Consider the following 14,271-nt stretch of genomic DNA (forward strand, 5'->3'; position numbering starts at 1 on the left):
CCCTACAATTTAAATTGTCTAGATTGCAAGCTGACAATGGCGACCCTTTACAGACCCATCTTTACTGAATCGGTTTTTCAAAACCCAAATAAATAATCTCAACTTGTACAGTTTTAACACCTCTCTGTATTGGTGGTTTTAAAAAAAGTTTTTTTTTTAAAAAAAAAATCACTCTGTGTGCCTTGTTCATAAACATTGTTTGAGAACATTGTCAGTTGTGCAGATGGTGGCTAGCGTTTTAGCTGTCTCCTTCAGCATTTCAGCTTAAGTTTTTTCAGCCTGTTCTAGTGGCTGGTAAATATTATCCTAAAGACACTCTTCTGGCTCCTTTTCCCCTTTAACAATCCTATCAAATCTGAGTCAACAATTTCTGATGATTTCCTCCCTCCCCCCCCCCCACTTAAAAAAAAGAAAATATGGGGGGCTGAAATCCTCCCTATTTTTGGGTCCCCCAAAATCATTCCTAGAGCATATCTTTTAGGAAAAACATTAAATTTGGTTTTAAAATAGCCGGTGATGGGGAATCCACCACAACCCTTGGTAAATTGTTCCAGCGGTTAATTACCCTGTTAAAAATACAAGCTTTATTTCTAGTCTGAATTTGTCTAGCTTCAGCCATGGGGTCTTGTTAAACCTTCATTGAAGTTCCCAATATCCAACATTTGTTCCCCATGTAGATATTTATAGATTGTAATCATCACTCCTTAATCTCTTTGTTAAAATAAATAGATTGAGCTCTTTAAGTCTACCACTATAAGGCATGTTTTCTAATTCTTAAATCATTCTAGTGTTTTTTTTAATCTTAATCCTCTCCATTTTATCAATATTCTTCTTGAATTGTGGATACCAGAACTGGACACAGTATTCTAGCAGCAGTCTCATCAGTGCAAAATGTAGAGGTAAAGTAAACTCTCTACTATCTTTAGTAAAGAACAGAATCTTCATACACCCAAATGAACACGATTTGTTGGGGGAAGAGTCAACATGATTTTTGTAAAGGGAAAGCATGTTTCACCAATCTATTAGAATTCTTTGAGGGGGGTCAACAAACATGGAAAAGGGGTGTAGTGTAGCTGGACTTTCATAAAGCAGTTGACAAGGTCCCACCCAAAGACTCTTAAGCAAAATAAGCAGTCATGGGTTAAGAGGGAAGGTTGTCTCATGGATCAGTAAGTGGGTAAAAGGCAAGAAACAAAGGGTAGGAATAAATGAGTTTTCACAGTGGGGAGAGGTAAATAGCTGTGTTCCCCAAGGATCTGTACTGGGGCCAGTGCTGTTCAACCTATATTCATAAATCTGCAAAAAGGGGTGAACAGTGAGGTGGCAAAGTTTTGCAAGTGATATAAAATTACTCAAGATAGTTAAGTCCAAAGCAGACTATAAAGGGTTACAAACGGATCTCACCAAACTGGGTGACTAGGCAACAAAATAGCAGATGAAATTCTGTATTGATAAATGCAAAGTAATATATAAGCCCAACTATATATACAAAACGATGGGCTCTAAATTAACTGTTACCACTCAAAAAAGAAATCTTAGGATCATTGTGGATTGTTCTCCAAAAACATCTGCTCAATGGTCAGTGGCAGTCAAAAAAACTAAGAGAATGTTAGGAACCATTAGGAAAAGGATAGATAATAAGACCGTATCATAATGCCATTATATAAAGCCGTGGTACACCCACTCCTTCAATACTGCATGCAGTTCTGGTCACCCCATCTGAAAAAAAGATACGTAAAATGGGGAAAAGTACAGAAAAGGGCAAAAAAAAAAAAAAATTAAGGGTATGGAACAGTTTCCATATGAGGAGAGGGTAAAAAGACTGGGACTGTTCATCTTGGAAAAGAGAGGACTAAGGGGAGATATGAGAGGTTTATAAAATCATGGATGGTGTGGAGAAAGTGAATAAGGAAGTGTTGTTTACCCCCTCACATAACACAATAACTAGAGCGTCACCCAATTAAATTAATAGGAAGCAGGTTTAAAACAAACAAAAGGAAGTACTTCACACAACGCACAGTCAACCTATGGAACTTGTCAAAGGTCAAAAGTATAAGTGGGTTTAAAAAAGAGATAAGTTCATGGAGGATATGTCCATCAACGTCTATTAGCCAAGCTGGTCAGGAACACAGCTGCATACTCTGGTATCCTTAAGGATATGTCTACACTGCAGTTAGACACCCGTAGCTGGTCTGTGCCCCGCTGACTCAGGCTTGTTGGATTCGGGCTAAGGGATGGTTTAATTGCAGTGTAAACATTCAGGCTTGGGCTGGATCCTGGGCTCTAGGACCCTCCCACCTCTCAGGGTCCTGGAGTCTGGCCTCAAGCCCGAACATCTACACTGTGGTTAAACAGCCCTTTAGCCTGAGCCAGCTGGCATGGGCAGCCATGGGTTTTTAATTGCAATGTAGACCTACTCTAAGCCTCTGACTGCCCAGATGCTGGGACTGGACGACATAGGATGGATCACTCGATTATTGCTCTGTTCTGTTCATTCCCTCTGATGAATCTGGCATTGGCCACTGTCGGAATGCATCCGATGAAGTGAGCTGTAGCTCAGGAAAGCTTATGCTCAAATAAATTTGTTAGTCTCTAAGGTGCCACAAGTACTCCTTTTCTTTTTGTCGGAAGACAGGATGTTGGACTAGGTGGACCATTGCTCTTGACCTAGTATGGCCATTTTTATGTTCTAATTGAGACTCCCCTCTTTATGTATCCAAGATCACATTAATCCTTTTGGCCACAGCGTCACACTGGGAACTTACATTCAGCTGATTATCCACTATACCCTCCTCGTCTTTCAAAGTCATTGTTTCCCAGGATAGTCCCCACCATCATGTAAATATGGCCTATATTCTTTGTTTCTAGATGTATATGTTTACATTTAACTATTAAAATGCATACCGTACAACCTCACTATAACCCCCTTCGCAGTAGTGAACCTTGGGCTATAGCGAACCTGGTCCCTGGATCCCACCTCCAGTCCTGCCTGCTGTCCAATCTGGTGGTGGGGCTGCAAGTGGTAGGGAGGAGGGCAGACAGCTCCTCCAGGGCCACAAGAAGGAGGAGTATGGGGGGTCTGAGGAGCTCTCAGCTCTGCTGCGGGGCTCAAGGTTTCAGCTGCCCCCCTCCACAACAGGGCTCTTTACCTGTAATGAACCGCTGGCTATAACGACCAAATAGCTCAGATCCCCAGGGGTTTGTTATAGTGAGGGTGTACTGTATTGTTTGCTTGCACCCAGCTTACCAAACTATCTTTATCAGTGACCTGTTCTATTCATCATTTACCACTCCCCCAATTTTTGTTATCTGCAAACTTTTTTAGTGATGATTTTGTTTTCTGTCATTTAATAAACGATATTAAACCATGTAGGGCCAAGAACTGATCCATGCAGGACCCCACTTGACGATGATTCCCTATTTACAATTATATTTTGAGACCTATCAGTTAGCCAGCTTTTAATCCATTTAATGTTTGCCATGTTCAATTTATCTTTAGTTTTTTAATCAAAATGTCATGCAATACCAAGTCAAATGTCTTAGAAGTCTGTTACATCAACACTATTACCCTTAGTATCTTCTTTTGCTGAGATTACACATTTGGATAATAAGTTAGTTTGACAGGATATATTTTTCATAAACCCATATTGATTGGCATTAATTATATTAATCAAATCTTGTTTCAGCCAGTCCATTATCTTGCTCAGGATCTGTGTCAGACTGACAGGCCTATAATTACTTGGGTCATCCTGTTTATGCTTTTTAAATATTGGTGCAACATTAGCTTTCTTCTAGTTTCCTGGAACTTACTGAAAATCAACTTTAACGTTCCAGTGAGCTCTTCAGTTGGCTCATTTAAAACTCTTGGATGCAAGTTATATGGACCTGCTGATTTAGAAATGTCTAACTTTAATAGCTGCTACTTTCCATTCCACTAGTATCTGTGAAGGATGGTAAGAATGTTATATGATATGACTACATCTTTTTTTCCCAAATACAGAACAGAAATATTTATTGAACGCTTCGTCCTTTTCTGCATTATTATTGATAATTTTGCCATTTCCATTGAGTAATGGACCAATACCATTGGCAGGATTCTTTTTTGTTTCTAGTATACTTTTATAAACTCCTCCTCTGCTGGTCATGTATTTATTCTTGTTTGCTTCCTTTATCAATTTTCTACAGTTCCTAGCTTCTGATTTATGTTCTTTACTATCAGCTTCCCCTTCTATTTGTTTTAATTTTTTTTAAAAATAATATATAGCTGCCTTCACTTCCCCTTTAAACCAGGCCAGTTTTTTTAATGAATACAGCCTTTTTCCTTGATTTTGGGTTTTTTTTTGGCATCCAGTAAAGTGTTCTTGAACTATTCCCAATTATCATTCACATTTTCTGATTAAATTCTTCCTCTCAGCTGATCTGGCTAATAGTTGTTTTCAGTTTTGTGAAATTGGCCCTTTTAAAACACCAAGTATATATTTTATTACTGTCTGGACTTTATTCTGTTTGCACATTATAAATGTGTTCAAGTAATGATCACTTGTACCTAAGCTACTATTAACTTTCGGTTCTGTGATCGGTTCCTCTTTAGATGTCAAGACAAGGTCTACTATAGAATTCCTGTGTGTTGGATGCAACACGTTTTGAGTTAGATGTTCTAAATGTTTTAAATAATTTCCTAAGGGTGTTTTAGTAATGGAAGTATGAGACCACCACAATATGTCACTCAGATTGAAGTCCTCCATGATCTCACAGCTTTTTTTCATACATGTTATAGATAGGTGTATAAAGAGCCAGTCATCTGTTCGCTAGTTTGATTTGAGCTGTGACAGACACTGGGTAATATCCTATCTTGTGCTTTGTCTGTTATGACATTGATCTATAAACATTTGAGATAATTTTCTTCTGAGTTATCAATAATTCGGAAACAGGTAATGCAATTTGTGACAGAGAGAGATACTTCCCCTCTCTTTTTTCCCATTTAATCCTTCCTAAATAGGTTATAATCATCGATTAATGTTCTAATCATGTGACTCATCCCACCAGGTTTCAGTGATAGCAACAAGATCTCTAATTTGTGTTCATAAATGAGCAATTTGAATTCATCTTGTTTGTTATTCATGTTCCTTGCATTTGTGCTAAGGCAGTTCATGAATTTCTTCTTTTCATGTCCTTTCTTGATCAATTTTTTGTTCAGTGCTCTATTTTCAGAGCTCTCATCTTCCTTTTCTACCCTCCCCTTTTGTTAACACTGTCTTGATTACTTTAGCCAGCCTCTTCCCAAGGAGATAATCTTCACCCCAGTTGTAGGGAACCTATCCACACAATGCTACACTCTCTCCCCGTAGAAAGGGGACCGATATTCTACAAAACCAAAACCATCTACCCTACACCACTTATCTAGCCAGTGGTTTACTTCCAGCATCTTCTGCTCTGTCTTCCTTTGCTCATGGGACAGGAAGGATCTTGGAGACTATCACCTGGATATTCTTCTTCTTCTTCAGCACACTTCCAAGTTTCCTGAAGTAATCTGTTATCTATGAGCTATCCCACAACACATTGTCTTTAGTGTTGATGTGAACCCTCACCATTGGATCCTTGCCCAACAACTTTACAAGCCTGTCCAATATTAGAGTGATATTTTATGTCTTGGCTCTGGGAAGGCAGCAGCACACTGTCCTGTTGTCCAATTTCCTTGCAAAGTGTTCTTTCGATTCTTCTGAGTATTGAATCCTCAACAAGGATTTTCTGTCTTTGTTGAACAGTTGGAGAACTTTTTGTGGGAAACTTGATTTTTTTTCTTACAGATTGGGCTGAGCTTCCATCCACAGGTGTGGATGTACATTTCTCCATCCCCTTGGACTGGCTGCATCTTAAGAGGTATCTTCCACAGTTTCCACACTGAGGGCCTGGTATCGATTGGAAACTTCTAGCTATATGGAATTCCTCCTGGTCTTCTTCTCTCTGGTGGCCACAGCCTGCCCATCCTCATCAGTCTCCAGTCATGTAGAATGCTCACTTGACCTCTTGCCTCTGATGGTTATGAATTGCCAGGCCTCAACTGACTTCCTGTCTCTCCAACTCCTTGGTGGCCAGCTCCTTTCTTCCTTGAACTTGGGGTGGGGTGAACCTTCTGATCCTGTTTCAGGGGAATGAGAACATGCCATGGATGTTGCAGGTCACCACCACTGTTCAGTCTCAGGCCATCTTGAAATCTCACGAGCACTGTATCTGAAAGAAAAAACTGTCACAACCTCTTTCTCAATTCCTTCCAAAACTCTAGTTAGCTGCCTCTGTTTATGGCTCTCGAGTTGGCCCAGCAAGTGACTTTTTATACCAAGTGTCCCTGCTTAGCTCAATTTATCTCCATCCCTCCACCAAGGAGCGATTAACCACTCAGAGACATCAAACAACTACAAGGGTCAGAGTCTCTCAGTTCTTGACAAGAATACTTGCTTCATTCTCTGTGTCTTGCTATTCCATATGTGGGCCTCAACTATGGTAGCCAGGTTTTTTCTCTTCTTAAGCTACTAACCAAGCAACCAGAATATAGAGATTCTATCCTGTTCCTATAAACAAACAATATGGGAGGAGATTTTCAAAGAAGTCAGTTGGGAGTTAGGCACCCAACTTTCTTCCTCTCTTCCCCTCCCCAGGAATTGACTAGTATTGGCCTTTTGCATCTTACAAAACTTCCCTCATGATTTTCAGGATGTCTCTATTCTTGTGGGGGGAGGGAGCCCTTTATTCCCTTCTCTTAGTAGATCCCCGGACCACTGACTCAACTTAGCCCCTTCCCACAGCTGCTTTTCTCTCCAAAGGTCTAATCCTATATGGGTTGTGCCTTCACTGGTTGCACCACTACTTGTCTTCTGGTTTGGATTCTTTTGATTTTATTAAGCTGTAGGGAGATTTCCCTCTTTCCTCCAACTTTGTTTAATCAGTTCAGGCAAAAAATGTAACCTTTAAATGCACAAATGCAAAAACTTAAGGGGGGAATTTGTTTAACTTATTCAAACCTTGGGAATGAGGAAGCTGCTGTTCTTTTTGTTTGTTTCCCTTCCTTATCATATTCCTGTCTCCCTGTCCACCACTATCACTCTTCTAAATCCTATTTTTACTTATCTTTCAGTGCAGTGTTCTGCCTATACATTCCATTGCACCCATAGTCTCAATCCTCCCTCCCCCACATCCTCCCTCCCCATGATCGCACTGGATGGAACCCTATTCAGTAGGGCTGCTTGACATCAATTTAACTGAAAACAATAGGACAGCAGCCATTTTAACAGGGAGAGTATGGAAGACAATGGGAAATACAGGATATTTTAAATAAAGGCTAAAAATATAAATCACAGTAAAACTGAGAGTTGGAAAGGATGTATTGGCAACTTCCTCCATCACTAAGGATACAATTTAGTCACGGAGGTCAGTGGCTGAAGCCGGGGCTGGAGCCAGCACTGTGTGCTCTCCCGCGTGGCTGTGGAGGTCCTCTTCCCCCCCCCCCCCCCCCCCGGTAGCTTTGATTGTGCACCCCTGCTTTGCAGCTGGGGCTGAAGCGGGGCACTGCAGCGGGGCCCCCCCACCATGGTTGCAGCCAGGGCTCCCACCCTCCCCCCATGGTGGTGGGGCTCCCCCCCATGAGGCTCAGCTGTCATTCCCCCCAACCCTACCCTCTGGTTATTTTTAGTGAAGTCACTAGTGAATTTTTGTTTGTTGCTTGTGATCGGTCTGTGATTTTACTAAAAATAACCATGACAAAATCTTAACCTTAATTATAACCCAGTGGGCTTCACTGTTTGGGCAGGACATTCTTGCTTTTTATTGCACATCCACCTAATTCTTCCTTTGGAAATGGAACTACCATTCACCACTATTCTAATATTATGCAGTGTGTCAGCCTGTCCCGTAAATGCTTTCATTTGTTCCTTCAGGTAGCTATCATATAAAATTCGGGGTACACCTCTTCAGCAGTCTACCTGAACTGCTGAACCAGATATCATGTACTAAGGCCACTCAGTACAGCAGACTTTCTAGGTTAGAACTCTTCTAACTCATTTACCTAGCCTTGCCATTCAGAGAAACTTGTGATAAAATCAGCTAATCTGCAACACTCACTAATTCCTACCAGTCTTTACAGTTTTCCTTTGCACCTTCCATTGTGATCAAATTGCATTCCCCCTTCACAAAGCTTAGGTATGTCCTGGAGTATTTTCTGATTGACTTCTCTTTTCATTCAGCTATTCTGTTGTTTGAGCTGGTTAGTGCCAGTGCTACAGCATCATCTGTCTGTCACTCTCATGCTCCCAAAACCACCCTGTTAACATAAAGTGTTATATTATTAAAACTCATAAAATATCTGGTATAAAACAAAAATGGATAGAATTTCAAAAACATTTGTGGCTAACCTGCAGTTACCATCTGCTTCCAGCACATCAAATCCCGAAGTTCATTTGAGTTGAATATTCTGTGCCGAGAGTGACTCCTAGAGAAATCTACTCTCACGTGTACAAATGCAAATTGACAAGAAAAACAAGATGTGTGTGAGCTCTGTCAAATTTATGCATTCCTACTTGCATCACATGAAAGACAAACAAGAACAAGCCTCAGTGAAATGCACTTTTCTTAAAGCTAAGAAGCCAAGCAATGAATGGTCTGGCGTGTCACAAGAACACAAACTTGAGTGTATATCTGATAAGTTAAAGACCTATGGGATGGTAAGTATAGTGAGGTTTGTTGTGATCTGGAGGAAGAGATTTATACATGTTTTAAGACAGAGCTGTTTGGTATCAACATTGTTAGGCTTCTGTCTTGTAGTCGGCTGAGTGATAGGTTATGATAGAGTGTTAAAGTTTTCTATCTGTGGCAAAAAGCAATCTTCCTCATTTCAGGAGGAAAATTCCCTCAGTGATATGCAGGAGTAACTGCTAGAATTTGGTTTTTTTGTTTGTTTGTTTTTTTAACTGTGCTGGTAAAATATAGAATTATTTTCAAATGAAGAACAGGTTGTGGTGACTTTTAAGTAGGGCTGCCGATTAATCAAAAAAATTAATCACAATTAATGGCAGTTTTAATCGCACTGTTAAACAATGGAATACCAATTGAAATAGATTAAATATTTTGCATGTTTTTTTTACTTTTTCATATATAGTATTCTGTGTTGTAATTGAATTCAAAGTGTATATTATTTTTATTACAAATATTTGCACTGTAAAAATGATAAACAAAAGAAATAGTATTTTTCAATGCACTTCATACAAGTACTGTAGTGCAATCTCTGTCGTGAAAGTGCAATTTACAAATGTAGATTTTTTTTTGTTAAATAACTGCATTCAAAAACAAAATAATGTAAAACTTCAGCGTCTACAAGCCCACTCAGTCCTACTTCTTTGTTAGCCAATTGCCAAGACAAACATGTTTGTTTACATTTGCAGGAGATAATGCGGCACTCTTATTTACAGTGGCACCAGAAAGTGAGAATAGGCATTTGAATGTCATTTTTGTAGCTGGCATTGCAAGGTATTTACGTGCCAGATGCACTAAAGATTCATATGCCTCTTCATGCTTCAGCCATCATTCCAGAGGACGTGCTTCCATGCTGATGATGCTTGTTAAAAAAATAATGCGTTAATTAAATTTGTGACTGAACTCCTTGGGGGAGAATTGTATGTCTCCTGCTCTGTTTTACCTGCAGTCTGTCATATATTTCCTGTTATAGCAGTCTCAGATAATCACCCAGTACATGTTGTTCATTTTAAGAACACTGTCACTTCAGATTTGACAAAAAGAAAAGAAGGTACCAATGTGAGATTTCTAAAGATAGCTGCAGCACTCAACCCAATGTTTAAGAATCTGAAGTGCCTTCCAAAATCTGAGAGGGACGAGGCGTGGAGCATGCTTTCAGAAGTGTTAAAAGAGAGACACTCCAACGCAGAAACTACAGAACCCGAACCACCAAAAAAGAAAATCAACCTTCTGCTGGTGCCATCTGACTCAGATAATGAAAATGAACATGCGTTGGTCCACACTGCTTTGGATTGTTACCGAGCAGAACCCGTCACCAGAATGGACACAGGTTCCCTGGAATGGTGGTTGAAGCATGAAGGGACATATGAATCTTTAGTGCATTTGGCACGTAAATATCTTGTGATGCTGGCTACCACAGTGCCATTAGAACGCCGGTTCTCACTTTCAGGAGACATTGTAAACAGGAAGCTGACAGCATTGTAAACAAGAAGCTGATGGCATTATCAGCAAATGTAAATAAACTTGTTTGTCTGAGCGATTGGTTGAAAAAGAAGTAGGACTGATTGGACTTGTAGGCTCTAAAGTTTTACATTGTTTTATATTTTTGAATGCAGGTTTTTTTTGTATATAATTCTACATTTGTAAGTTCAACTTTCATGATAAAGAGATTGCACTACGGTACTTGTATTAGGTGAATTGAAAATATTATTTTTTGTTTTTTACAGTGCAAATACTTGTAATCAAAAATAAATATAAAGTGAGCACTGTACACTTTGTATTCTGTGTTGTAATTGAAATCAATATATTTGAAAATATAGAAAACATCCAAAATATTTAAATAAACGGTATTCTGTTATTATTTAACAGCGCGATTAATTGTGATTAATTTTTTTAATCACTTTGACAGCACTACTTTTAAGATTTCTTGGATTTAAGTGCCATGCCTACTCTGAGCTACTCAGAAAATTTCATTCTAATTGATTTTGTTTTTAACAGGCTGATAGTTAGACAAAGGCACTTATAGTTGAAATGTAAGCATCGTTTCAAATGGATAAAGATGCGGAGTTCACTCTAAGAATATATATATATTGTAGAATCCAGCATTTAAAGCATAAAAATGCTTTAAAAATCTTTCTTTTTTAGTGGAAGCAATAAAAACCCTAGCAGGTAACCATGTATGTTACAGGATCTCCCATTCTGTTTCTCTTTAAGAACAAAAATCACATGCAGCAGGTTGTGGTGCCTCTGATTTGCTTAGGGCCCTACCAAATTCACAGTCCATTTTGGTCAATTTCACGGTGACAGGATTTTAAAAATCATAAATTTCATGATTTCAGCTATTTAAATCTGAAATTTCATGGTGTTGTAATTGTAGGGGTCATGATCCAAAAAGGAGTTGGGGGGGGGGGTCACAAGGTTTTTGTAGGGGAGAGGTTTATGGTACTGCTACCCTTACTTTTGCACTGCTGCTGGCGACAGCACTGCCTTAAGGGCTGGGCAGTTGGAAAGCAGCAGCTGCTGGCTGGGAGCCGCCACTCTCTGACAGCCAGCTCTGAAGGCAGCACCACAGAAGTAAGGGTGGCATGGTATGGTATGGTATTGTCATCCTTACTTCTGCATTGCTCCTAGCAGGGCACTGCCTTCAGAGCTGGGTGCCCAGCCAATGGCAGCTGCTCTCCGGTTACCCAGCTCTGAAGACAGCACAGAAGTAAGGGTGGCAATACCGTGACCCCCTTGTGACAACCCCCCCCTTGCAACTCGCTTTTCGGTGAGGACCCTTAATTTGAGAATCGCTGATCCCCCCCTTGAAATCTGCATTGTATAGGGAAAAGCACATAAAAGACCAGATTTCATGGGAGGAGGCCAGATTTCGTGGTCTGTGACATGTTTTCCATGGCCATGAATTTGGTAGGGCCCTACTCATGCCCAGTAGTCATAATATGCTTCAATGTACATGCTTTTAAGGCATTGAAACAGTCTTTTGCCATGTTTCAAGGCCTTATGCTAATACCGGTCTGTGGAATTTGTCAGTTATATAGCTAATAAATACTGCAACTTTCTTACTGATAATACTAAACGAACAGAATTTTCATGTCGATGTTTTTTTAAAAACTTGCATAACAAGTGAAAATTGGTTTTGGTGCCATCATTTGCACAAATGACTTACTGTTACAATTTAATTTCTTTAGCAAATGGCTGGGAGAGGTTAATTGTGGGTGGTTGGGGAGTTTTGTACAGGGGGAAACGTATTGAGAATGGGAAGAGGTTGTAAGACAGTTTCTTAATAGATCTACAGCTATTGCCTGTTTTGGGGACAACCTTTTCTTAATAAATGAGTTATGCATGTCTTGTAATGAATGTAGAGTTTTAGAAAGTTCAGCTTCGCAAATTTGATGAACAGATGTTTTGGTGCATATTTTGGGGTTCTAACAGTGTTTCACTTGCCCTGATATTATATATGTAAGCAAATTCAAAAGTTTCTTAAAATGTGTCATATAGCAAAGTTTTATATGTCAGGTTGCAAACATGCAAAACCAGATGGATTTTCTAATTGTGTGTGTTTTACTTGAAATAAACTACTTTTAGTTAAGATCTGTATTTTGTCAGTAATGAAGTACTTGTCAAGAATAACGTTTCATTTAAAATCTTTAGATGTGTTTTTCGTCTCTTACTCTGTGGTTTTTTGTTCTGGTTAATAGGATATTCAAGGAAAATAGTAAACTTTTAAAAATCATTTTTCTTGCTATTCACGGAGTCTGATTCTTGTCAGTAACATGAGTATCAAACACAAACAGTGTGTATTTCAGTGCTAGCACATAGAAATGCATTTAACATTCCAAAGTATAATGGGGTAAGAGCACCACCTATGGGGTTTCCTGAAAACTAAACCAATTAACTTTTACTAAGTGAACAATTTATTGAATACTGAATAAAAAGATATATTTCTTTATTTTGATATTTGCTTTTTTTGCCATATAGTTAGCCCAATCTTATGTGTACCATAAATATGGCACCTCTATATAACTCATCTATTTAATTATATAGCTTTTTAAAAAATTACTACTTTTTGTAAGCAATTTTTTCTTATACTCAAAGTGAACTTGTTTTGCTTGATTATATTTATTCTGGTAAAGAGAAGGTAAGCACATTTGCCAGTATTTGAATGTTTTTTTTAAACTTCATAGCTCTTGAAAGAAATGGATTTACATTGATTGTGCCATACCAGAATACTAAAGTTGGGAAAGCGGTGGAGGTTATCACAACTATAGTGTGTATGTTAAAGAGTTAGTCCACCATTTTCAAACAAAAATGTGGTGGGTTTTTTGTTGTTTTATTTTTTTAAATGGCCTGTTTCTGGGTGGGGGGGGGGGCGGGAATTGTGAAACCAGTTAATTGTCTTAAAATTTTTTATTCAGATTATAAATTGAATCTTTTATGTGGTCCGTTATTATATGACCCCGGAAACCTCTCTGGACCACTTAGCTCACATTTTTTTTTAACTATTTTGTGTTCATTTGTTGTATTTTTTGTGTTGCCAATTTTGATTGGTCATAGCCAAATGATTTTGAAAATGTTGTCTTTGAAAATGATCAACTTTGAAACAAAAATCTATAAATCCACAAAACAATTTTGAAAAAATCAGTCCATAATGAAAATGATTCCCAAAATTTCATATTTCTTGTAAAAGTTTGACTACCTCTAGTGTGTGGGAATATATGAGGTGAAAGTATAGTAATATTGCCAATTCCAAACATTCAAAAAAAAATTGTGTGCAAAATTGAGATATTTTATAGTAAAAAATTCTCCATGTGCCTTCTGCTTTTTGAACCAGATCTGCAACCAGGAGAGCAATGAACTGTTGAAAATGAAAGCCGAGCTTCTGGAGTGTTCAAATGGCTTTGTCTAGGGCTTAAAGAAAAAACGGTGCAGCAAGATTTGCAATAACATTGCAAAAGTTAGCAAAATTGGTATAGAGAAAAACACGACTGAATTATATGGTATAATTATGTATAGTGGCTACCTGGATCATGAGAGCAAAGCTGAAATATTTTTTGTAGTCACTGCAGTCCAGAGGTGGAATGAGTCCAGAAGTAAATGCAATTAAACAAAGGTTTTGACAAGTGACCACCTGCAGAGGTCAGGAATGGATCCCCCCAAATGGTTCTTGGAGGGAGAGGCTGGTTTCCTTTCTCTGGAGCATCAGAGAATGAGAGATGACCGCTACTGGAGATGGGACATTGGGCAGGGTGGGCCAGGACTCTGAGGTGTCACTGAGCATTCTCTCTCTCAGGTGCTTATCTGACTGGTTCTTGCTCACATGCTCAGGGTCTAACTGATCGTCATATGTGGATTTGGGAAGGAATTTCCTACCAGGTCAGGTTGGCAGTGTTGGTTTGTTTGGTTTTTTTCGCCTTCCTCTACAGTGTGTGGATCAGATCACTCACCAGCATTATCAGACTTAACCTTTTCTCAAGCATTGGTGCACTTCAGTCCCTCCTACTCTCTGTCTATGGCATTTAATAATCT

At 39.0% G+C, this 14,271-nt stretch overlaps 1 protein-coding gene across 2 annotated transcripts in view; it reads left to right on the forward strand.

The window, feature by feature from the left end:
- Nucleotides 1–14,271, forward strand: part of LRP12 (LDL receptor related protein 12) — a 103,889-nt gene that overhangs the window by 54,672 nt on the left and 34,946 nt on the right. The gene's annotated exons all lie outside the window — the stretch shown is intronic.

This window comes from Chelonia mydas, chromosome 2, assembly GCF_015237465.2.
Source record: "Chelonia mydas isolate rCheMyd1 chromosome 2, rCheMyd1.pri.v2, whole genome shotgun sequence".
Taxonomy (NCBI): Eukaryota; Metazoa; Chordata; order Testudines; family Cheloniidae; genus Chelonia; species Chelonia mydas.